This window comes from Mya arenaria, chromosome 1 (genome assembly GCF_026914265.1).
Source record: "Mya arenaria isolate MELC-2E11 chromosome 1, ASM2691426v1".
In the NCBI taxonomy this organism is placed as follows: domain Eukaryota; kingdom Metazoa; phylum Mollusca; class Bivalvia; order Myida; family Myidae; genus Mya; species Mya arenaria.
The window spans coordinates 3,186,522-3,211,555 of record NC_069122.1 but is presented as its reverse complement, the minus strand read 5'-3'; the positions used below and the strand labels follow the sequence as shown (position 1 = coordinate 3,211,555).

The 25,034-nt window shown below is 33.0% G+C and overlaps 1 protein-coding gene and 1 pseudogene across 14 annotated transcripts in view; one reads left to right on the top strand and one right to left on the bottom strand.

Moving 5' to 3' along the window:
* Positions 1-25,034, bottom strand: part of LOC128234062 (corticotropin-releasing factor receptor 2-like) — a 339,798-nt gene that overhangs the window by 82,743 nt on the left and 232,021 nt on the right. The window contains exon 1 of one of the 14 annotated variants that reach the window (XM_052948127.1): positions 7,802-7,841. The exons of the other annotated variants lie outside the window; for them this stretch is intronic. The gene's annotated coding sequence lies outside the window, so the exon portion shown is untranslated. Of the gene's footprint in view, positions 1-7,801; positions 7,842-25,034 lie in introns of those variants that run through there. 14 annotated transcript variants of the gene reach the window in all.
* Positions 13,022-22,508, top strand: LOC128235354 (uncharacterized; annotated as a pseudogene).

The window sequence follows — 25,034 nt, the reverse complement described above, 5'->3', positions numbered from 1 at the left end:
TTCACCAATGAAGTTTTCGAAAATTTCATATTTACATTGCTTGCATGTAACGCTCTTATCATCCATAACCTTCATTATTTCCCTTTCTTAACTGAATAACATGACCACACTCAGTAGTATATTTTATTCTCACATCAATGCATAACCATTACCATAAGTGTCGCTATTGTACTTAACTACTTAAACTGATACAGCGATCAGCTGTGGGCAAAATGTACTTTGATCTTTAAGTGTTACAGACAGCTACACATGGTACAAGAAAAGTCAGCGACTATGTAACAACTGATTAGTAAACAAATTTACAATATGTTTCACAAATTACATTTTAACAATATTTAACAATTTTGGCCGGCACAAGCAAGAAATTTGTGACATAATTGCTCAACTTTACATGGTTAAATTACCTTCATGGGAACACACTATATGATTTCTAAGTTTGCTAGTATCTAAATGTGTTATGCTTGGTTACAAGAGGCTTAATTTCCCCTCTTTGGTTTGGTGTTAAAAGAAATCTCCGTTACTAGCGAGGGTATAAAAACTAAACGAAGCATTAGCAGAGAGTTACACACATCAATTCTGATATAAGAACTAGGCAAGAAAGAATACTGAAAAAACACAGTTCAAAACAACAGACATTGTAACAATTCCACACGTATTACATTCAGACAAAAATAACAATATAGATTCATTTAAACCCGATTTAAATTTTTGTTTTCTTCAGTTAACTTAAAGGGCAAACTAGCTAATATCAAACATAGCAGTTTCATAGATAATGGCAAATGAATAAATTCTTCAAAACAGAATGTTATACCACCAAGCGTTTACCTTTAAAATTGATGTTAAGTCATCAAGATAGGAAATCAAGTCCACATTTACGATAATTACTTCCGTCGTAAGCATGTTATTAGAGAGACTACGCGATTAAATATGCAACGTATCATATGTCAAAAACGAAATAATTCCATATTGATATATTGTCTCCAGTTTCCCTTGTAACCTGGCAAGCGTATTTTTTCATAATTGTTACCAATGCACAAACACTGCACATCTTCAAAGTTTCCATGACAAAACGACAACTTCATAATCAGATGTAATGTATTATTTTTTAAGCAAAGGATCTGTAACGGAAGAATAGAAACTAATTTTAAATCGAACACTTTCAACCCACCTTGATGTTTTTGTCATATTTTCTTGATTGGCAAAGGGACATACCCTTGACGCCAACGCTCGTCTGGTGTTTCGATAAAGGGTCAACACTTTTATTCCAATAAAGTCAGAGAAATAAGTCGTGACCTACAATTTCGTTGGGTCTTTAGGATTATATGTACCAAGGATAATTTGGATACATTCGACGGATTCGGACTCAAAGCCGAAGTCAATTTGTTTGCACAACAACGCCGACGATGACGACACAAAGGCTTAACTAGTTTCTTCGAACTTTTAATACAAAAGGACATGCTCACGACAACAAATTCAATACCCTATGCTGCTATTCTAAACACGTCTGTTTTAACGAGCTACTGCCGTATGTATATAAATGCAGTTAGAGTGTATTCATATCACACATGAGATCAAATACAAGCAGTGTAAAGCTAGCTCTCAGTCGACGAAACATCGCGATGTGTCACGGACAACTGTGCTTAGCTGTCATCAACAATGTTCAATCAGATTCTTTCTTTTCTCGTCTGCCGCTAGAGAGCTGTATGCATAACAGAGCAAACAAATAGCCTGAATTTGGGTTATCTATGTAGTAATATTACAAATTGAAGGACAAACACGTTGGTTGCTAGGATCAATGTATGCAGTGTATAACTTGCAATTCAGAAACAAACGCCGTTCGCAATGCATTCGGTTTTTGCGATAAGTAAGGATATGTCATGTTCAAATGCACAATTTGTGCCTCCAAATGCAATCTCTGTCATAAGTCAACAGCATGTTCAATTATGAAATGAATTGTTCCATTATGCGAATTGGTTGAAGATATTTCTGAATTAGTTTGATATTTTGTTTAAGCCAATTAAAACAAACATATGCAACGCACAGAGCACATATGCAACCCACTTATTATACTTTTCACACAAAAAGCCTTGCATGGGGTGTTTATTGCGACTTTGGAGAAAAAATGGGTTGTGATAGCTGGTTGGGACATTTTCTTTAGCATAAGCAAGATCAATAAAACTAGTTTTAGTATTTCTTAAATCAAATATTCACAAAATTAGATTTTATAAAATTGAAAATCATTTCAGGAAGTATACAGTGCAATACATGCTCTTAAACTGGTATAATTAAAAAAAAAGTTAAATTTATTTTTCAAAAAATGAATATGACAAAAACTACATTTGAAATAGGAAAATGAAATTATCAAGTATAAATGTGACGCCTATTTAACATATACTAGTAATATTTAAAGCATATGGCTACACTTTGCTTAAATTTAGACAATATTTGGAAATTGGAATACACACATAATAACTTAACAATTGTGTCTGTACATTATATGATAATACTATAATGCATAGTTAAGCAAAAAATAAGTATATTCATAACACCCGAAAAATATGTTTACCATATTTTGGATAAGCAACGTATTCGATATGAAAAACATGATCTCGATAAAACATTAAAACTTTTAAGTAATAGCTAAATATGCTTAGTGTGTACTTACGAAAATAAATGGATTGATGCCATAGTACATAACATCTATTAATTTTTAAGTTGTCTACTTTGTTTTATTTTAAATTCCAACTACTCGACCAGTTAACTGTTTATACTTATTAAAATCAATTACTGCTGACTGCTAATTTACTATTAATAAATGTATTGACATACTTGAAAGATACTGCCTTCTGTTTGAACAAATATAATGTTGACCACTAAATCACCATACATCAGTCAGACCATATACTGATTTAAACATACCGTGTACCGATAAGAAGGCGTATACAATTGTATTCGATATCGAGTAAGTTTGACTATTGAAACATAATAGATCTTATCAATTTAAATTTAGATGATAAGTTCAGGTAAATACTGAACAATACGTATGTGAAAAGCTACAGCTCAGTAGCAAAAAGTGGCACTTAGTCAATGCAAAAGACGTACAACACAAAAACAAACAAAAACACAAACAAGAAACATGGAAGAACAGCACAAATACTATTCACATGCTGACAGTGTTCTCTTGGTAATAAAGGGCGGCTCCCCATTCATTCATACAGTAGAAAACACATACTACTAAAGTTATCATCGACATATTTATCTCAGTTCAATATAAGCACACGTCAATGCTCTTATTAATGTGACATTGTGTTCTAGATTGTTACAAATGACTTAAGAAACCCACTGGAGTTATTTGCTAATGATATGTTGCTATTCATTCCAAAATATTGCAATGGCTACTACATTAACACAGCGAAACAAATATGTATGTATTAGCCATAAACAATGGCTTTGTGCAGTACAAACCATATTCAATTCATTAGATTGCAAACTTATAACCTATGCATCATGTTTCCTGGGTGCTTAAAAACCATAGGAGGCAATATCAATCGACGATGTTTTCCTGTATAAGATATTATGTTACTTTTCAACAAATAAAATAAACAATCATCATATTTGACATCAACTTCCACTTATGCCTAAAACTACATCTGGTGAGAGTTCCGTTCCTAATTGTTTCAAAACTTTAGTTGCTCTTTTCTTGAGCATTTTGAAAACTTATCAGAACGTTTTCCTTAATGAAAGTCATGACTAGTTTGAAGACTAGTCACATGAGTTCAAAAAGCAGGGTCATTATGTCAAGTGTCGATTTCTTTTTATTTATATTGATTGGTAAGACTTCAATTAAACTGTTCGTCCTAGATATAATCTAAGCTTACATTAACTGTGGGTCACGTGCGGTTAAAACGAGATCATTATGACAAACCTTAGATATATCTTGGGAGCAAACAGAGGCATTATGTCTGCTCCTATCTTATAGTTTGCAATATTCCTTGTTTATTCCAATTTCATGTTACTAAAAATCGCGAGAGTTGTAAAACATGGACGTATTCATATAATCCGAACCTTGCCATTTCCTTAATGCAATTTGAAATCTAATTTAAACAACAACGCAAAAAAATAATTAATTTAATATTTTTTTTATTTCTCATTGCAGACGGTTTTGCTCTTTATTTCAAAACCTTTCGTGGAAACCTGCCAGCAAATACTAATTATAGTTTTACTACGTTTATCATTATTAATTTAAATTACCTGCAATTGAGAAATGTTTTCCAGAAACATAAGTGTAAAAAAATGGGTTGATGAGGTTCTTTCGAGAAAAAAAAATAAATGTTAAATATTATATTTAAACCGAATACATTCCATTTAAACATTTGTTTTTTCCTGAATACATTTATTACTTGTCAATTAAGTTAAAATGAACGTATTTCCTCGTAGACGACTTTTTCATCTGTGCCAGATCCTCAATTATTACCCTGTCTCGTATAGTTTTAATGCAGTTAAACACTATTGTTCATGCCCAATAATTGTAAAATACGAGAACATATATCTACAGCGTACGCCTTTATATGTAATTGCTGGATTTAAGCAGACAAAGCACAGTTCAATAAATTGGTATTTCTTGAGTCAAGTTTAACGTAGATTGATATTACAAATATCATAACATCTAGCGATTATACTAAGATAATAACTATAAACGTTCACTTTATTTTTATTTGTATTGGCCATTCATTTTGCTGCGTGTCCTCCTGAAATATTTATATCGTTATATATACATATATATATAGAGGATCTCAAATGAGTGTTTATTTTGTATCGAATTTATTAAACGAGTTCATTTTAAAACGATAAAAACGAGTTTTTATCGTTTTTAAATGACGAGTTTAATAAATTTGATACAAAATAAACACGAATTTGAGATTCTATTAATAACACAACTCATTTACGGTCCAAATCTAGGTCAACGTTTCTTCAATACACTTCTCTTGTCATAGTGCGAATAATTTACATTGTGTATTATTAGGATGCTTCATCCGCGGGAAAGAAAATAGCACGACATAAAAACATTATATCAACAATACAAAACATAAATCATGTCTCAATTATCAACCGATTTTCAAAGGTTTCACTTAAAAACAATAAAAACACATATTTTAATCCATATAAATCAAGCAAATCAATAATAATAGCAATGTCATAACTGCGTGACGTCATAAGTAATCACGCGAGTGTGTACATGTCATTTGGCGGTTGAAGTTTAAAAAGAACATTTAAGTCAGCGTCACAGTCGCTTTCAATAGTGCGAATTCGCTTTGTAGCTGGTCGATTACAGCATGGATTTATGTCATTTTAATGGATGTGCACAAGGACATTACTTCCGTGAATTCGAGCTACATAAATGTTGTAAAATCAACCAGAAAAAGTGGGATTTCATTTGGAATCAGTGACTGTGACAGTGTGTGAACTTGAGCATTAATGGCGAACAGCCTAGAATGAGCATTTTACAAGGTAGCAGACAGGTTTTTTTCACTGGAGTACAGGATGCTGGACATTTCCTTGTGGTGATTTGGAATTAAGTGGCTATCGTTGTTTATAGATGCAATGTTCTTGTGTACCGATGTTTGCATAATCTGGTTCGGTGGAACATTGTTGTCATTCAATTTCTGTACAATGTATTTTCTGGCGCTGTGATCAGGGAGGTGTTTGTTTGGATTAAGCCCAGCCTTCTTCACCATTCGTTTCATCGTGGAGATGAGTTTGTTGACACCGACATGATTTCTGTCGAAATATCGTTTCTTTTGTTTGTTTACATTTTTGACAGCGCGTATGAATACATTTTTCGGTGATGCGGTTACCTAATTTGCATAGTTATTATACTAGTGATATATGAAAATTATTGCATGGGGTTATATCACTCCTGCGCCGTATGTTATGTTATAAAAAGTAATTAAAAGTTCTTTTATTTAGCTACATTAACTAATATAAATACTAACAATTTATTTCGTTTCTTTCCTTAACCACATCAAATACATTTTTTGTCTTCGTGTGTTCTTTGATCACTGTTTTTGATTCTTCTTGTGATTTGTTGGTTTGGAAACCAATGTAAACCGAGCAGGAAATAAACAGTCAAAAGCAGAACTAGTACCGTAATACATAATGTACATAGATTTCCTGAAATGGCAAGACTGTGTTCTTGTTTTTACCGAGCGATAAGTGCAGATATCATGAGGCAATACAAGAGTGTGTTCCTTTTAAGTAGTGGAATTCATGGTGTATATAAATGTTAAGGTGTTTAAAACTTATTAGAGGCTGCATGAATAGGCCAAATTTCAAATACTTATATTGAATGTACGTAAATGTACGTAATCCAAGGACTTGAAATTCTAGTTACAGGTTGATTTTCTGTGATATGTCAGGCCTCATTTCTTTAGAATGATTTTCGTAAAAATATACATTTATATATACGCAAAGTGACAAATATAACTTAACTATAAATGCATGGTCAATGTTTGCTGGTACTATTACAAGAGATAGTAATTGTACGCGTTTATATCAGTGCTTGAAATACAAAAAAGTGGTAAATATCATTCTAACCGCGACAGTCCTTTTCGTTTGGCACATTCAGTCGACCAGCGCGGCAATTCTTAACGAGTGTCGTACGGAGAGTCGCCATCCTTTTTGTAACATATAATGATTTATTTTGAATCAACAGAAACTTGTTCACTTTTCAAATCACCCTAAGCTCGCTTGTTCGTAAACTTCATTAAGCAATCACAACGGCATACACTACTGAAAGTAGTCTGCAATTATTAAATTTATACTGTGTTAAACGTTAATGAACTGTCTTATTTAATAAAATCTTTGGCTTGACAATCAATGTGTCATCTGAAGAATTTGATAACATACGCGACTCATTTAATAAAGAAAGCATATTGTCAGAAGTTCTTTCAGTTTATTCGTGGATTTGCGTCTCTGCTCGGGACGAAATTGGTTTTCAAACTTTTTATCTGTCTCGATTTAAAAAAAATTTCCGGCTGACGTATACCTTCCTAATTTGCTTTCATTCTGGCTGAATCACAAGGATTGAAAGTCTATATTCTGGGAAATAAACTAAACATCTTTTTGAATAAACACATTTGTAACGTGAATGTATTGCATGCGTTTAGGTTTTAAATAGATTTTTGTTAGTAATTAAAAGTGGCTGTTAAATGTTTCAAACAGTGAAATACAAGCTTGATGTTTTAGCTATTTTTGAATGTGCTAAAATCATTTTATCCCTTCAGTTATTCGCAAAAACAAAACGCGGTTATATGCTAACATATTTCGAACATCTAGCCAAACACCCGCTGTCAGACAATCTGAACAAAATTGATTTAATTTTGTCTATAAAAAGTTAAAATAGGTATCCTTTGAAGATTTAGAGATACATAGCAATTACAAAATGTGTCCATATTAATGGTATACGTTTACCCTAAAACGCCTTGAAAGTCGATGTTGGTGTTAAATTTTGACTATCAACAGAACAAAAAGATCGGGCTCAACTTATTTGGTATTTGTTGGTGCATTACTCGAAATGAATCTACGTTAAATTAATAAACATAAAATTTGAAACATCATTGATTGTCATTGGCCGACACAAAAATGCAAACAATACGTATATGCTACTTTTCACTACTGACACTAGTATAAAAGTTAGACATTGTGTAAAGTTATCCTACTGAAATACACTCTATTGAATTATTCTTGATGCATTCGTCAAATGACAAATTAATGAAAAGAGAATATATATAGCGCTACGTACATTGTTTGTATAAAGAGCCAAGTTATCCAGTTATAACACTACTGCAGTCCGTCAGTCCATTGAATGATGACTTTGGAAACAGGCATGCCGCGGATGTATTATTGAAGATAATTTCTGCCAACATGTGAACATTTTAACAATGCGCCTAATTAAATTAAAATTGGTAACATTTTCCAGACCATGTTGTGTGCTATACTTCAAAGGACATGAGGTAAACAGATTTTCGAAGATGACGGGTATTTATTCTTATTCCGACACAGTCAATTTATAAGATGGCACACCAATGATCATATCATAAAAAAAGTTTAAACATCAGCTTGTATTTTCTTGGTGTTATTTCATAGAAGAACATGTGGCCAAGGAATACCTACCTATTTTGTCAACGTAAATTGCAATATGCTATGATGAAGTTGGTTAACCTAATCGTTATCTAAACATTAAATGGTGCATTTTATAATCGTAAGGTCTAACTTGAAGTAGATAAACATTGCATCTACTAAGATATATCTTGAATTAATATTCCCAAAATACTAGACTTTTGCAGGGAGTTATGACATTTTGAATCACTACTGCATATATAGCTTTCGCTAGTGATACAAAATAATTAATTTTAATTTAAAGAAAATACTGCAAATACTAGTCTTTAATAATTTATAACCATATTACGCATACTATAAAGAGGTTATCGTAGAAGATCACCAACATAAAGTGTCAGTTCGATAGCAGCGCACACACATCAGAGTTTCAATAGTTGTTCTAGAGTGTTATAGACTGATACAAATGCGTTTAGAAACCCGCTGGGATTATTCGCTAATAATATTTTATGTTCACTCCTTACATTACAATTTATAAAATTGAAATCACAGCAAACAAAACATCATTTACCTTCGCCACTCGTGAAAATATGTTTTTCTATGACAATCGTGAAATAAAATACGATCTTACACTAAAATAAACAAATATCCCCTATATCGTTTGATCGAGTCTAGTGACTATATATTTTTTGAAATGAATAAAGATATCGAGCAAGACCTAATTCATTTCAATGATCAATACAAACTCGTTTGGCCAAAATATGTATAGCTATACTTGCAGCTACTGACTCAACTTTCGAAATTAATTGGGATCGCTTCCTCCATTAATTATATTTTTAACTTAAACCGTAGACGCTTTTAAATCAGTACAGCGGTAAAGAACTTATTTATTACATCATTTGATACGCGAACATAATGCCAGAGCAATAAATAACCAAACTTGAAGATATGTCGACACAACGTTCAACAATTATGGTAATTACTTTCTGCAAAGAGGTGAAATTCGAGTGAACCTACCGTTCTTAATTGTCTGGCGTTAACAATGAAAATTATTGTTTTGTAAACCCAAGGCCGAACAAGAAGATTTATGTGATACCTTGGCAATATCTCTAACGGTGCTATAGACAATATCGTTTTTTCTGTTTTTTTTTAAACATTTCCGTGTGACTTAGAAGTTTTACCACTTTACTCACCGAGACAATGAATATATATAACTTGCATCGATCGAGTTGTCCTACATGTAGCATACGTATTGCACATACATTGCAATCACAAACAATTTTCATCTTCATTTCTTGTTTGACGTTTATACATTAAAGATAAATTATCAACAAGAAACGTATAAACGATTGTTAAAATTTAAGGTCAAAATAAGGTATTATTAATCAGATCATACATATGTCCAATTAGTGTTTGGTCAAAAGGTCCGTGAAACATAACAGGGACTATTGGTAAATGCTACATTTTGAATCTGGTCAATAATTTACCAAAACAGAAAGACAAAAAGATTAAGTCGCATTAAAATCTAAGCAAACACATCGACCACTTCATTGATATTTTATTATTACCATATTAGGCGATAAATAGTTTTGAGACAGAAACATTATCTCCCCCTTGTACGAAGTGTTATTTGATTTTGTGGAATATTTCGACTTTCTCCTAATATGTATCAAAGAAATACAAAGTGTAAAGCCTCACAATGAATATACTATATTAAATACAATGCACTGATTTCAGCAATAATAGTTCATATTCATCATTATTCAAATTTCTTTGTCAATATGTTTTACATTCACTTATTAAAGTATTTAACATATATCTATTTTAATTTCAAACTGTTAAGGATCGCGATAATTTACTTCAAACTGCCTTACTTACTTTTTAAACCATTCGTATTCCAAATTGTTAAACAGTTTTAATGTGAAAAACGTACGACTTGCATAACTATAAATTTAAATTTTCTGCGATTAAGATGCGTACTCAACAACGAAAGGGGAGAAAAATATAAATTTAAAATTACTGTTGATGAAATGTCTGCATTGAACTAACTCTTAAGAATGACAATCGATAAGATATCATGCGAATTTAATCACTGGCGCTACATGTTTATCAAAGTGTAATGGAATTCGCAAAGGTCATTTGTTGTTTCATTTAAATTTGATTAAAGATATGTGTTTCAGCTCAGAACTAAATTGGATTCCATACCGTAATATGTATTTGTCTCGTGCAGAATAAGGATATCGTGTGGTATATTGCTTCATTTTTGCAATGCTGTCTGAATTGCAAATTGATGTTTTCACATGATTTCAGTATGCATTTGCAGGAATTTTTATTAAAGATGTTTTGAAAAAAATATTGACAAAAATAGTCCATGTCTGACACAACTTCACGTTTCTTCCATTTACCAAAAGTTCTAAGAAATTTCATTGCAATGTACATTGTAAATAGTCTGAATGTCCAGTATTGTCATATTATAGTAGTATTACGCTTAACGATAATATTGAATTTGCTGCTTTGTTTGTTTTTTATTCTGTTTTGTCGCCTTGCTACGCATCATGTATACCATTAAAACAAAGACTGACAACTATATTTCTTCAAGGAACTATACAAGAAACAGTTCAAAGACTTTTTTTTAAAGGTCTGCAGCAGAAACTTATTATTTGTTATCAATTTTGTTTACACTTTGAGTTACACATATAGCATAGACGAAAAAGTAAATTATTGGAGTGATAAACTCCTAATCTCCGAAACAATTTCGTGATTCTGGCTGGTGATCCACATGTAACGCTGTTATCATAAGAAATGGTAATGACCTATAAAATGGTAATATAGGGGCATTGTACCCTCCACCATTGTCTGACGTAATGGTGCAAATATTTATAGCAGTAAGGCACGGAGACCATACCTTATATAGAAACATGATCATTGACCTGTTATTCTCTTTCATGGCACATTTGGCAAAACAACAGTCATAGCGGCATTAGCGCTTTAGGGCAATATGTTAGAAAACAGTATGTTTTAATAAACGCAGCTTCTTTCAACTATTATCTTGTAAATACCAAAGATAGGCTTTCCGAATTATGTTAATTAGAGAAACCAAATCAACATTTACGGCAATATCTTCCTGCACAAACGTGTCATTTGAGACACACATCGATGAATTGCACAACATACCCTGTGGCAATTACCGGTTTGTATCGAAATATGTGCCACGTCGATTAATGTGCTCCAAAGCTCCTAGTTATCGTAGATTTGTCATGTTTGGATAAAAGAGGCTGAAACCCGATTTTCGCTTCGTCCAAGGTTTTCATTGTAATAACCATTGCATCGATTTACATATAAAATAGGTAGTCTTATTCAGACATACATGTAATACTTAGTATATTTGTTGAAACTGGAATAAGTAATTTAGTTGTTTATTACTTACTCCCATTTAAACGCCTTTTTTTCGGAACCAACAGGTACAACAAATATATAAAATCGGAAAAAATGTGTATTCATAACGATAAAGCTTTTAATGTACATACAGCTTTTCTCGAATAAAACATTTACATTATTTTTTTACTAATTACATGCAACGTACATGTTAGCTGATTGGTCGGAACCCAACGAGTCACATATCTACTTATGACATATCTTCTTATCCAACAGGCATTAAATTATACACACGCACGCACGCACGCACACACGCACACGCTCAGACACTCACACACATATATCGTTGTTACCCCGTCAATTGTAAATCAAATTATTTCGTTCACTCCATTCAGTGACAATAAAGAACACGAACATTAAATAAAATAAACACGTGATATCAATAAAAAGGGCGAACAAAATAACTTATACTACAATATAACCTGCAGGAACGATAATACTACGAAGAATTCAATGTCAAGCACAGCAATAAAACATAAGACTGAAAACAAGCTTTATTGTAAACAATCATTCCTTCGAGCAAATGTTTTGTAACTCTTTAGAAGATGAATTTCACTTTATTTTCGAATGTGGATGTCTCATAGAACTAAGACAAACACTAATAATCATATATTACCGTACCAAAGTTCAAAGATTTATTACAATCAGAAAGTTGGGTTGTTTTGAAAAAATAGCAACATTTTGTCATAAAGCATTTGCTGCAAGAAACTTACTATTTTACAATTAGTAATATATGAGCATATATATATATATATATATATATATATATATATATATATATATATATATATACTGCAGATATTAAGGTGCCCATATATATATTATTCGAGGCATTATGGTGACCGCTGGATAAAGGCGACAAAATTGGTCTCCTTAATATTTTCAGTCCAGATTTTATGTATACTATGTTAACAAAGCACAGGGATGAAACACCGCGTGGAGAAAAGTTTGGTGCAGTAATTGATGAACTAGTTTTAATGCCCTGATTAATCGAAATATCAGCTTTGAGTTAAGTCAACACGTTAAGAAATAGAATACTAGATTACAAAAGTCCCGGAATATCTATGGAAAACATACGAAACTAAATAGCTCAAATGGTTGCTGACAAGTGACACGATCCTACAACCTTTCAGCATAGATATGCAGATATACATGTACGGAAAGACTAGTGTTTTGGAATTTTAACCCCAAAGTATCCACAACACCAACCTTCATTTATCAAAACTAAGCTAAATATCTAAACTATGTCAGCAAAGTCTATCTGTCTTAAGATAATACTGATTGAAAGCTTCATTCTTCAGTTTTGACAGCAAGTATGTGATGTAACACAGAATAGAATAAGCCATGTTCTTATTTGCCTTGATTTTTTGATTTTTCAGAAACCATACAGATATTGCATTTATTGCCAAACAATGGTGAAAGGTGGCAAATTGAGCAGACACTATAAAAGAAATCACAAGACAAATCCAATATGACAGTAATTGATGAACCAATTCAGTAAGTATTTTAATCAAAATTGGAACTTGAAAGTTCAGATGTGATGTTGGCATAGTAAAAGCCATTGTTTTGCAATGACTGGACGCTTGAAGTTTTTAATATTTCTAGAAAGTTGCAAAAGTGGTGATATTATTCCTTTTGCTCAATTGCACTTAAGTACTGATATGCGTTTCTGAAACTGCAAGGATATAGTTATGGTCAGTTATAAACTTCATGGTTCCTGTCGGTCCTGATGTCAGTAGATCTGCTAAGCTATGGCTGTGAATCTATTAATGCATATTAAACTTTGGCAGACATAAGTACTGTTTAGAAAATGTTACAGAAGGCATAACTGTGTTTTACTTATTGCTTGTACTAAAAGAGTATTCACTATTTTCTTTTCAGTTTTTCTCTCAAAAGGCAACATTACAGTAATGTTCTTGTTTTTGTCCTCATTGCTTAAGGTATCAATCACTTTAGTTTGTTTTTGTTTGCTTATTTTAGGTTGACTGATGTCTTTCAGACAACATCTAGCTGTGAGAAACACGGGGATGAAACACCGCGTGGAGAAAAGTCTGGTGCAGCAGAGTGCAATTCAATGAGTGAGACTTTATTAGTCCCTACTAGACAGTCTTCAGAGGGGTCTTGAGAATTACCCTCAATCAGTCTGTAAATCTTGATACTGTGGTAACTTACTGAAATTGTGTTCTTGCCTTCTGTCTAAAAATCTCAATCCTGCAATGAATCAGATTCTATTGAGGCAATTCATTAATATTATAATGCCTGTAAAATATTGTGACATCAAGGTCAATATTGAGATTAGAGAAATTTATCATAGTCGCCTAATCTTTATAGATATATGGAGAGTAATAGTACCTAGTACCTCATTATACATATCGGATTGCCTTTTAATAGTTTGCATTTCGTATTGTCTTAAACTCCAAGGCTGCCTAGGATTTAATTTTAAAAAATGCAATACATTCCTGAAAAGTACTTATACTGATATGGGACAAATGTATTGCTTGGTATTAAATCGCTGCACATCTGATATAATATTTTTATGCTCTTGCTCTTGATATGAGATGAAATTATATTTTCAACATTGCTAAAAATTTAGAGACTGACAAAACATAAAAAACCTACAATATCAAAAGAAAACAAAAAATGGTGTATCATGCCCACACTTGTTTATATCCATAGCCGTTTGACCTTAATCCCACTTGATGACTGATTTGCTTAATTCGTAATGCAGAAGTTTCTTCCAGTGGATCATTTTCATGGTTCCTGTCGGTCCTGATGTCAGTAGATCTGCTAAGCTATGGCTGTGAATCTATTAATGCATATTAAACTTTGGCAGACATAAGTACTGTTTAGAAAATGTTACAGAAGGCATAACTGTGTTTTACTTATTGCTTGTACTAAAAGAGTATTCACTATTTTCATTTCAGTTTTTCTCTCAAAAGGCAACATTACAGTAATGTTCTTGTTTTTGTCCTCATTGCTAAAGGTATCAATCACTTTATTTGTTTTTTTTGCTTATTTTAGGTTGACTGATGTCTTTCAGACAACATCTAGCTGTGAGAAACACGGGGATGAAACACCGCGTGGAGAAAAGTCTGGTGCAGCAGAGTGCAAATCAATGAGTGAGACTTTATTAGTCCCTACTAGACAGTCTTCAGAGGGGTCTTGAGAATTACCCTCAATCAGTCTGTAAATCTTGATACTGTGGTAACTTACTAAAATTGTGTTCTTGCCTTCTGTCTAAAAATCTCAATCCTGCAATGAATCAGATTCTATTGAGGCAATTCATTATTATTATTATAATGCCTGTAAAATATTGTGACATCAAGGTCAATATTGAGGTTAGAGAAATTTATCATAGTCGCCTAATCTTTATAGATATATGGAGAGTAATAGTACCTAGTACCTCATTATACATATCGGATTGCCTTTTAATAGTTTGCATTTTGTATTGTCTTAAACTCCAAGGCTGCCTAGGATTTAATTTAAAAAAATGCAATACATTCCTGAAAAGTACTTATACTGATATGGGACAAATGTATTGCTTGGTATTAAATCGCTGCACATCTGATATAATATTTTTATGCTCTTGCTCTTGATATGAGATGACATTATATTTTCAACTTTGCTAAAAATTTAGAGACTGACAAAACATAAAAAACCTACAATATCAAAAGAAAACAAAAAAATGGTGTATCATGCCCACACTTGTTTATATCCATAGCCGTTTGACCTTAATCCCACTTGATGACTGATTTGCTTAATTCGTAATGCAGAAGTTTCTTCCAGTGGATCATTTTCAAAAATAACTAGTTTTAATGCCCTGATTAATCGAAATATCAGCTTTGAGTTAAGTTAACACGTTAAGAAATAGAATACTAGTTTACAAAAGTCCCGGAATATCTCTGGAAAACATACGAAAACTAAATAGCTCAAATGGTTGCTGACAAGTGACACGATCCTACAACCTTTCAGCATAGATATGCAGACATACATGTACGGAAAGACTAGTGTTTTGTAATTTTAACCCCAAAGTATCCACAACACCAACCTTCATTTATCAAAACAAAGCTAAATATCTAAATTATGTCAGCAAAGTCTATCTGTCTTAAGATAATACTGATTGAAGGCTTCATTCTTCAGTTTTGACAGCAAGTATGTGATGTAACACAGAATAGAATAAGCCATGTTCTTATTTGCCTTGATTTTTTGATTTTTCAGAAACCATACAGATATTGCATTTATTGCCAAACAATGGTGAAAGGTGGCAAATTGAGCAGACACTATAAAAGAAATCCCAAGACAAATCCAGAGATAGCAGAGGTATTAAAGCAAACAAAGAGTAAACAAGATCAGTTTTTTGACACAAAACGCCGCAAGGGAATATATGAATATAATATGAAAGTACTGTCCACAGACAATGAAAATTTGATGAGAGAAAGAAAACCGAAGACTGAAGATCATATTAGAGTCTGTTCGGAATGTACGAGTTTTGTTTCAAACAAATATTTTTCAAAACATAAGTGTGCATCACTCCAAAACTTTCCCATCAAACATCAACTTTTGCACAAAAATAAAACTGTTTTGGACAATGATCTGGAATTTACCTCTATTTTGAACAAGTTTAGAGACGGTGAAATTGGAACATTATGCAGAGTTGACGATACTATCAAGACCGTTGGAAATAGGCATTTTAATTTAAGGAGACATGAACAGTCAAAGCAGGTCGAACTCAGAAGAGAGGTCATGAGTGAAATGAGAATTTTGGCTAGGTTGTTTCTTGTTTTTAAGAATTTAGTTCCAGAAGAAGTTACAGTAGAATCAATGTTTTCGCGTATCTATTTGACAGAGCTTAGGGAAGCAATTCAGATTCTAAGCATTAAAGAGTCATGCGACGCAATCAAAAGCGAAAAACATGGATTAAAACTCCTGGTGGATGCTGTAATATTGCGCTCCATAAAAAGTCCCATGGGGCACTACTCTGAAACAATGCAGGATGTAAAATACAGAGAACTTAAAATGTTTCGAGTTGGGTATAAACATAAATCACCTGAAATGTTTTCCAGTGCAAGACATAAATCTAACATGAACTCAATGGAAAAGTCAAGGCACCCTAGCAATGCTATTAAAGAATGTGAGGTTAAGAAGTTGAAGAATTTTATTTGTGGACAATTAGCTGACACAGTGGAGAATTTTGACATTGAAAATTATAAGTGGCTTCGGACTTTAATTGTATCAGGAGGCATTGAATGATACATGGCTTCCTCCAAAATAAGTATAAAAGATCCACGACCAGGCTGAAAAAGTTTCTAGTTGGGAAATTTCACTTAGCTTACCTTAAGGGTAAAGGAAAAAAAATATGTGCCAGTATTGATCCCCAAGGATCTCATCCCAGGATTAGAACTTCTCCTAAAACATCGAGGAAACTATGGAATAAAAAGTGATAACTTTTTTCTATTTGCAACGAAATCTTCAAGTTCTCATGCCTCTGGCTGGCATGCATTGAATGATGTTTGTAAGTAGGCGTTGGTTGATTTACCTGTGACAGCTACTAAAGTGCGACACTGGATGTCAACAATTTATGCCAGCCTTGACATGAATCAAGGCGAGCAGCAGATTTTCTTAGATCATATGGGCCATGACAGTGCCATAAACAAAGAAAACTATCAAGCACCCCTTGGAGTGAGGCATGTGAAGTTGATGGGCCAGATGCTAAGCTCGATGGACTCTGGACAAAATCAATCAGGTAAAAGCATTTTTCAGCTTGTCCGATTTTTGAAAAAAAATGACAAGCTTTTGTCGTCACTTGAATGTCGTTGTCGGCGTTGGTTAAATTTTGCGTTAAGGTCACTTACATGAAAAACTTTTTTCATTTTATACCCTTAGTTTAATTCACATTGTACCCTAAAGATATTGAGTCTCACCTAGTGTTGTGCCGATGATCGATTATAATCGACAATTGATCGGAAAGGCCTAAGCAGGGTTCGACACTAATGGTAGTCCGGTAGTCCGAGACTATTCGTTTTTTGGTTGAACTACAAGAAATTTTAAGTCAATAGTCTGTCAGACTACTATAAAAATTAAGATTTTTTTTAAGGTTTAAAAATTATATTTAAAGGCCAGAATTGTTTTTAAAATTGAGATGGATAAAAAGACCAATCAAATGGTTATACAGACAATGTTCTAAGGAGAAAGCTAAGTCTCGCAAAACACTCTAGAAATCTGTTGCAGGCTTGCATTTTTTGGACTACCAGAAGTTTTGCTGGACTACCCAGATTTCAGATCCAGTAGTCCGTGGGACTACCTTGTGAAAAATATTAGTGTCTAACCCTGCCTAAGTCGGCGAAGATCGATAGTGAAATTTGAATAATCGATTATAGAAACAAGGGACGAAACCGCTACCGACTAATTTACTTGTTTCTGATTAATGCTAGTTTATGTTGAAATGTTAAGGTGTTAATATGTTAAATAATGTACTCCTATTCTATTCAAGCCGGTAAGTAACTACAGTACCACAGTACCTTATTACAAATTTTCTTTGTAATTTAACTGCTAAAGGATTTGTTCTCAACGTCTTATGTTTGTGGTGTAAAGGTGATTTTTTAAACATGTTACCGTTTACTTCTTACCATGTAAGAATTTAGTTTTCTAAATTTTTCCGACGGAAACTGTTCTTGTAAAACATATAAAATATTCAACTGCTTGTTGTACTTGTTACTGTCTGATTATTAAAAAGAAGTCGATATCCTTCTTTGTGTTTATTTAACACATGTATACAATACTAAATATAAGAGAAAAATTAGACTTGGTGGTCTCATGTTCTGTAATAATAACTTGTAAACACTAACAGATAGTCGCGTTCTAAATAAATAATGCATTTTATACAAGGAAATCTACAAACTATATTGTAAGGGAACATTGTTGCTTTAAACTTGTGCATGCACTGTATCTGTATCTGTATGTATGCCTTAAAAATGATGACCAAAAATAATTAAATAATGAATAAATCAATTATTAATCAATCATTGATCGGTTTCATAAACCGATAATCGATATGAATTTTTCTGTCCGATTCCCAACACTAGTCTCACCTGTATTTTGGGGTATAAAACAATTTGATGGATTTTGGTTGAATTTGAGAATTTGACATTGCTTTTTTCAATTTTTGTTGGATTGATTTCATTTTTATTTTCACAGGCAAATGTATATAATGCAATACGACATATATAACAGGTTTTTGAGTCGCACATTTTGAAGGGTAGGTAGAGGATTGGGGAAATTTAAGCATTTTTGGACTTTGTAATTTTTACCTTGTCTGATGTTTACATTTTGTGCTTGGGTCACTTACAGGCAAACTATCATATGTTAAATATGAAAAAAAAAAACATAAATGGATAAAATCAGAGGAGTGTTCAGCACCCGCAGGCGATTTTATTCTAGTTTTTACCATCAGTTTGAGCATTGTTATTGTAATAATGAAATAAAGCAAAGTGATGTAGCATTGTCACATAAATGCTCATACTGGTGTCAGTGGTTCGATTCCCAACATGACAGCTCTCTGATGAGTTCATCGAAGACTAATAATGATTCATCTCTTGATGCATTTTGATACAAACAGTTTAGTATTTGTAAGATGTTTAATGTCAAAAAAGCTTGGTAACTGTATTAGACCAGCCATAACACATGGCATCTGCAGTAGGTATTTTTCAGGTGGTATCTTGTTATATAATTCAGGTCTGGTATCAATGAAGACCTTTCGACTTGAAAAGTCAGCCAAACCATGTGATGAGCCAGCCAAGCCATTGGTTGAGTCCGCCGACGTATTACATGATGAGCCAGCTGAACCTTGCGATGAGCAACAAAGTTCAGAAATGACAGAAGGTAAGGATGTTCGCATCATTTTTAAATAACATCACCTTAATTTAAGTTCAGAGATACAACAGTTCTACTAATTTGATCTTTCAGTAAGAAAAGTATTAATTAATAAGGATGATCTACGTCATTGAAATGTTCAATAAAAAGGTGGAGGGAAGGGCATGGGATGGTGAACACTTAGTCTGAGGAGAATAGTAACCACCTAACCATTGTAATTCTTAATATTTACTAGCAGCCCTTTCTACTCTTTGCTACGAATACAACCTTAAAATTATGTACAATATGTCAATGAATATATTAAAAAATATATGTCATATATGATCTATAAAGACTTGTACTATGAAGAGGTGTCATGATAGATTTGTAAATAGCTGTATGAAGCCATGTTTCATTTTACCATGGTTAAATCAGCTTACTTCTTATTAGATGTTTGATAGTTGTTGAAAAGTATTGTTATCACATGTTTCACCTGTGTATAGCAAGTTGGCGTGAATTACAATGTACAGTAGGGTGTACTGCCCCAGCATTTTAGAAATATGTGAGTTATTAACCAAGCGTTCAATGACTAAAATGTAAATTACTTGTCTGAGAAAACACTGAAGTGAATCTGATTTATTGTAGAATTCTACATTTGAAAAAAAGTGTTTTAGTGTGTTTTCATATATTATTTTAATGAATCAATACAGCATGGTACCTTGCTTTGAGTTGCAATATATTATGCTCCTGTTGTATCTTGACAATCCTAGCAGGATGTTATGATTTAACTTGCATGTTTTTCTGTTTATAATTTTAAAGATACAGGCTGCAATATTTTGTTATTATTTTCAGAGAGAGATTTGGTAGTGAGGGTGAAGAAATCAAAACAGAAAGAAGCTGTTGGTAAGTACACCCTGTTATTACTATACATAGAAAAACTTACACATACACGAACAATGTGAGTTACATTTTCTGCCCCCGATAAATTTGTTGGTTAATATATTAGGGTAATTTAGAATATTTTTATTTAACTTGATGTTAGTCAATTTATATAAGTGTGTGACATGTCATAATTAGTATATATACCCAAAAAAGTTCCATTTAATTACTTTACTTCTTTAAATCGTATGTAAGTTCATCACAAAATAAAATAAACATTGTTAGATATTTTCCTGTTCTTTGAAAATTGGCTCTGGGTTTTAAAACTAATAAAAACAAAATCAAAGCATTGGGAGTACTGTTGGGATTGTTCTGGACATCACGTACAAACAAGATTCTTCCTGTGTTGTATGAGTTCATGCAATGCATTTTCTTCTATGAGAGATTAGTTCTATTACTGAATGATACTTTTACAGTGCAATACTTCTAAAGGCAATGCTAACAACAACATGCTTAACAGAAGAAGAACCTTTTTGCTTTCACCCCTCAAGTTGCAATTGACTACTGTCTTCTTGGTCAAGGTTTATAAGTGATTCCAAATACATGTGTAAATTTAAGGAAAATACATTTAATTAATATTTCAGTAAATAGGTCTCGGGAAGACACTGAAGTTCAGAGAACCTTTTTCAAAGATTGTGTGTTTGAAAATGGCCAGTCAAACAAAGGTGGCTTGCCAAGTAAGTATGATGAACTGAAGGGATATGTAATTTTGAGGAAGTTAAATTTACAAAGAAAGTCATTTTGAGACCTAAGAAAAATAGCTTTAACTTTCACAGATATGTATAAAAAAAATAATGCCTATTTATTTCAGCTCAGTTGTGACAAATTATTCACTCTTGAGTCTGTTTCCTGGGCTGAAATCAGTACTGTGGCCATTTTGAGTTGCCATGAAAAGTATCCCCGCAGGGAATCAAACCCACGATTTCTTAGATGATAGGCGAACACCTTTACCACTAGACCACTCACCCTATTCCCTTTCAAAATTAAAGCACAAAATAATGATCTTATTTACATCGTAATTGTGCATACTTACTTAAGAAACTAAATAAAATAATTCCATTACACCTATCATCTAGTATAAAATCAATTTGCTGGCAAGTTCTTCATATTTTTGTCCCTGAAAGTTTATTTACATGTATGACTCAGCTGTTTCAGCAGGATCACTATGATGAGGTTAAATTACTGATCATGAAATCTTAGTAGGATAGAACATTAACAGTTTATTATTGCAGGAAATTGTGACATTGAAGATGCTTTTCGGGTTTATATTTTTTTTGTATTTTAAGGTAAAGCAGAAATCCTTAAATTCATGGATATGAACCAGCTGCTCTCCGTGCAGGGACTGGACAGAAAGCAACAATACGAAAAAATAAGGATAAAAAATGTTAATGAGCGTAAAACTCTTCGTTCAAATGCACTAAAGAAAATATCAGCAATGACCAGAAATTGAAGTGAATTGTGAACAATTTGAAATTACTTTACAGATGCATTGTCACAGATGGACCATTTATATTTAAGTATGAGCCAATATTTATGTAAATGTCACCAGTGATATTAGATTGCTGAGAAAGAATCAGACCACTTTCTTCACATTTACATTTGAAAATTGTTGTTATATGCCGAAAAACTCATTTCTCTTTAAGTGTTTGTAAGGCTTATAACCACAAGACTTCAATTCTCAAACATAGATATTAAAAACTGTGATTTGTTATTTTGTCACTTGTCTTTTATCACTGGTTTATCAACCATTCTAGATATTTCCGCAAAGATTGGTTCATCCCAAGACAAAAATGATAACAGTTGTCATAACAGTCAATCTGTGAGAGTGCAGCTTAAAAGGATACATACTGTGGAGGAACTTTTTATCCTAGCAGTAAATATTCAACAAATAAAATTGACTTTTAAGCTATAATCTATAAAGTAGTATAGCCCAACAGCTGACATGCTACTTATTTGTTTAACTGACCACTGTGCACACACTGTGTCTTTAAAGCATTGAAATGTTTATAGTGAATAGTCTTATAGTGAACTTCTCAGTCAGCGGTTTTGTTCAAGTGTTAAAAAAACTAAACTTCCTATGTAGCAATAATGACATAATTTATCACATGGTATGGACATAATGATATCTACATCATGAAAGTTTAAATCATGTCCTGCTAAATGCAGTTTTGTTTTTGCTTTGCAAGAAAATAGTTTTGCTAGTTGTTTGATATTTTCCATCGTGAAGATGCAAAGCATTTTGCTCTACTTAATACTGCATTGCAACTGATATAATGTTTCAATTTTTTAAGTTAACCTTTAAGATGGTCAAGACAGTTTTCTTTTGGGAAAGAAAGAACATTTTGAATGTAGGAGAAATTAAAAAAAAAATTGTAATAAACAATAAATTTGATCATACTGTTAACATTGTATGTAATATATGTCAATCTATGTTGCGTAAGAAGTTCAGCTCAGAATATTTTTGATATTGCATTTTCACTTTCAAATAAAGTTTAGTAAGATGTAATTTGTTACCTTAACCTGAGATTAATTATGAAATCATGAATGGCATTGATTTCTCACATTGAAGTTACTGTTATTTTATTGATAACACTTAAAAGAGAAGTAGCTGAATTGTAATTAGATGCAAATTCTGTAGCAAGTAATTGTATTCTAATCACACGATTTTTTAAGCACTTAAATTTATATCTTAATAGTGAGGGCTATTCCAGGGAGGCGATTATTAAAAGTGCCCTCCCCGCAGGGCTTGTATGTTTAAATGAAATAGCCCTGAGATTATAACTTATAAGATATATATAAGTTGAAATGGGATTTCATTTACGATTTCAAATACTTTTATCAAAATGGACGGGGATATGAACGCAATTGGGTTGGTCAAAGTAAGCGTGGAGTCCTTCGGACTCCACACACATTGACCAACCCAATTGCGTTCATACCCCGATAATGACATCAACCCCGCAATTCGTTCCTTAAATAAAACCAATATGTCTCAAAACAGCCGTGGAAATAAAAAAAACAAATCTCCTAAATATTCTTTGTCTAAACAGACAGGTGGATTTTCTATGCATTTTTAAACCGTTCCATTGGTCATTCGTGCACGTGCATATCAGGGTTCGAGCCCGTGATAATCGACAAAGCCTCAGAAAAAAAAATGTGTTATTTAAGCACTTATTGTCTTTTATGAACGATTTAGACACAATTTTCATTTAGCGAAATTTAAAAATGCCACGATTAAATTTTGAAGATTGGAAGAGGATTTTTAGATCAACTCGAAGCTGGTGTTCCTCAGTCTATTGTCGAAACTCGGTTTAATGTGAGTAGGTAAATGACCGACCTCTCTCAGTTGCACCAAGGGTAACCCCTCCCTATCAAGACGTATACATACGTCAACGTCATTCGCGCGAAAGCTTTTTTTACAGCACAAATAACCACTGCTGGGATCGTCGTTACTCGTGGTAGGCCGTCATTCTGGAAACTGATCCATACGGAAGGGGTTATGGGGTGTAGCGGTGTAGGGTGCCATAAACAATAGTTTTCGGTCAGAACTCATCGAACTTTAGGAAAATGTGACCCCAGACGATATATTGACGAAGTATTGCAGCCTGTTGTTATAACAATGATGCGACGTCAACGTCTCATCTTCCAGCACGACAACGCCCGTTCGCATACGACAAGCATCACAATGGACTTCTCACGTACAATTAACATTAATACAATAGAATGGCCCTCATAGCCAATGGATTTAAACCCTTTTGGACATGTTTGGGATGAATTAGGACGTCGTTTACGACGACGTTACCCGGCCCCACGGACATGTTAATGAGATTCCGTGGCAAGTGGTGTGACGTTGGTGTCAATCAATGCCGTCCAAAGTAAAAGAATGTATCCATACTTGTTATTAAAGTTCATGCGAAAACTTGACTCCTCCGTTCCGAGGTCTTTTTCAATGATTTTTTTTATTAAATTGTCTTATAACCAACGTTGCTGATTAACAAAATGGAATAAATTTAACATGTAACATGAAACAGCATTAGAAGTTAATACGAAAGTTAACTGTACAAATACAATTTCACTTTAAGAATTAAAGGTTACTGCCTGGAAAGTTTGAATTTATTTTAACAATACAATGTAAGTTAATATCACTTTTATCCCCACCAAAGGCAGATGGATGTTTTTTCAGTGTTGTCTTTCCGCCCCTTCTTCCCCCTGTTCGTCCGTCTGTATCACTTTTGTTCTATTCCCAGCCATATTTTGGTACGTGATAGTAAAAATATGTTGCAACTTTGAATGAATGTATATTGATATTCACAGTATTAACAATAGATAACCCCTATTGTTTTTGATGCCAATAGGGTACTTTAGGAAGTATTTTTTTCTCTTTTTAATGTTTATCACTTTGCCTAAATTTGACCCCCACTTTAAAATCATTTATATTCATGGGCCACAATTAAAACATGTAACCAAATGAACAATGTTCTTTAATCATGAGCTAACTGTACCAAGCGTTAACAGACAAATTCATCTGCAGAGGAAACTTTTTTTTAACAAGCACAAAATTTGTATTTCGCATTTACAGTTTCTATGTAACTCAACGTAAAGTTGTTTTTAACCACAATATATAAAATATTAAGTCACCATTCACTAGCGGATTGAGAGGGGCCGTAGTCGGCCTGATTGTCCAATTTTACTTTTTATGT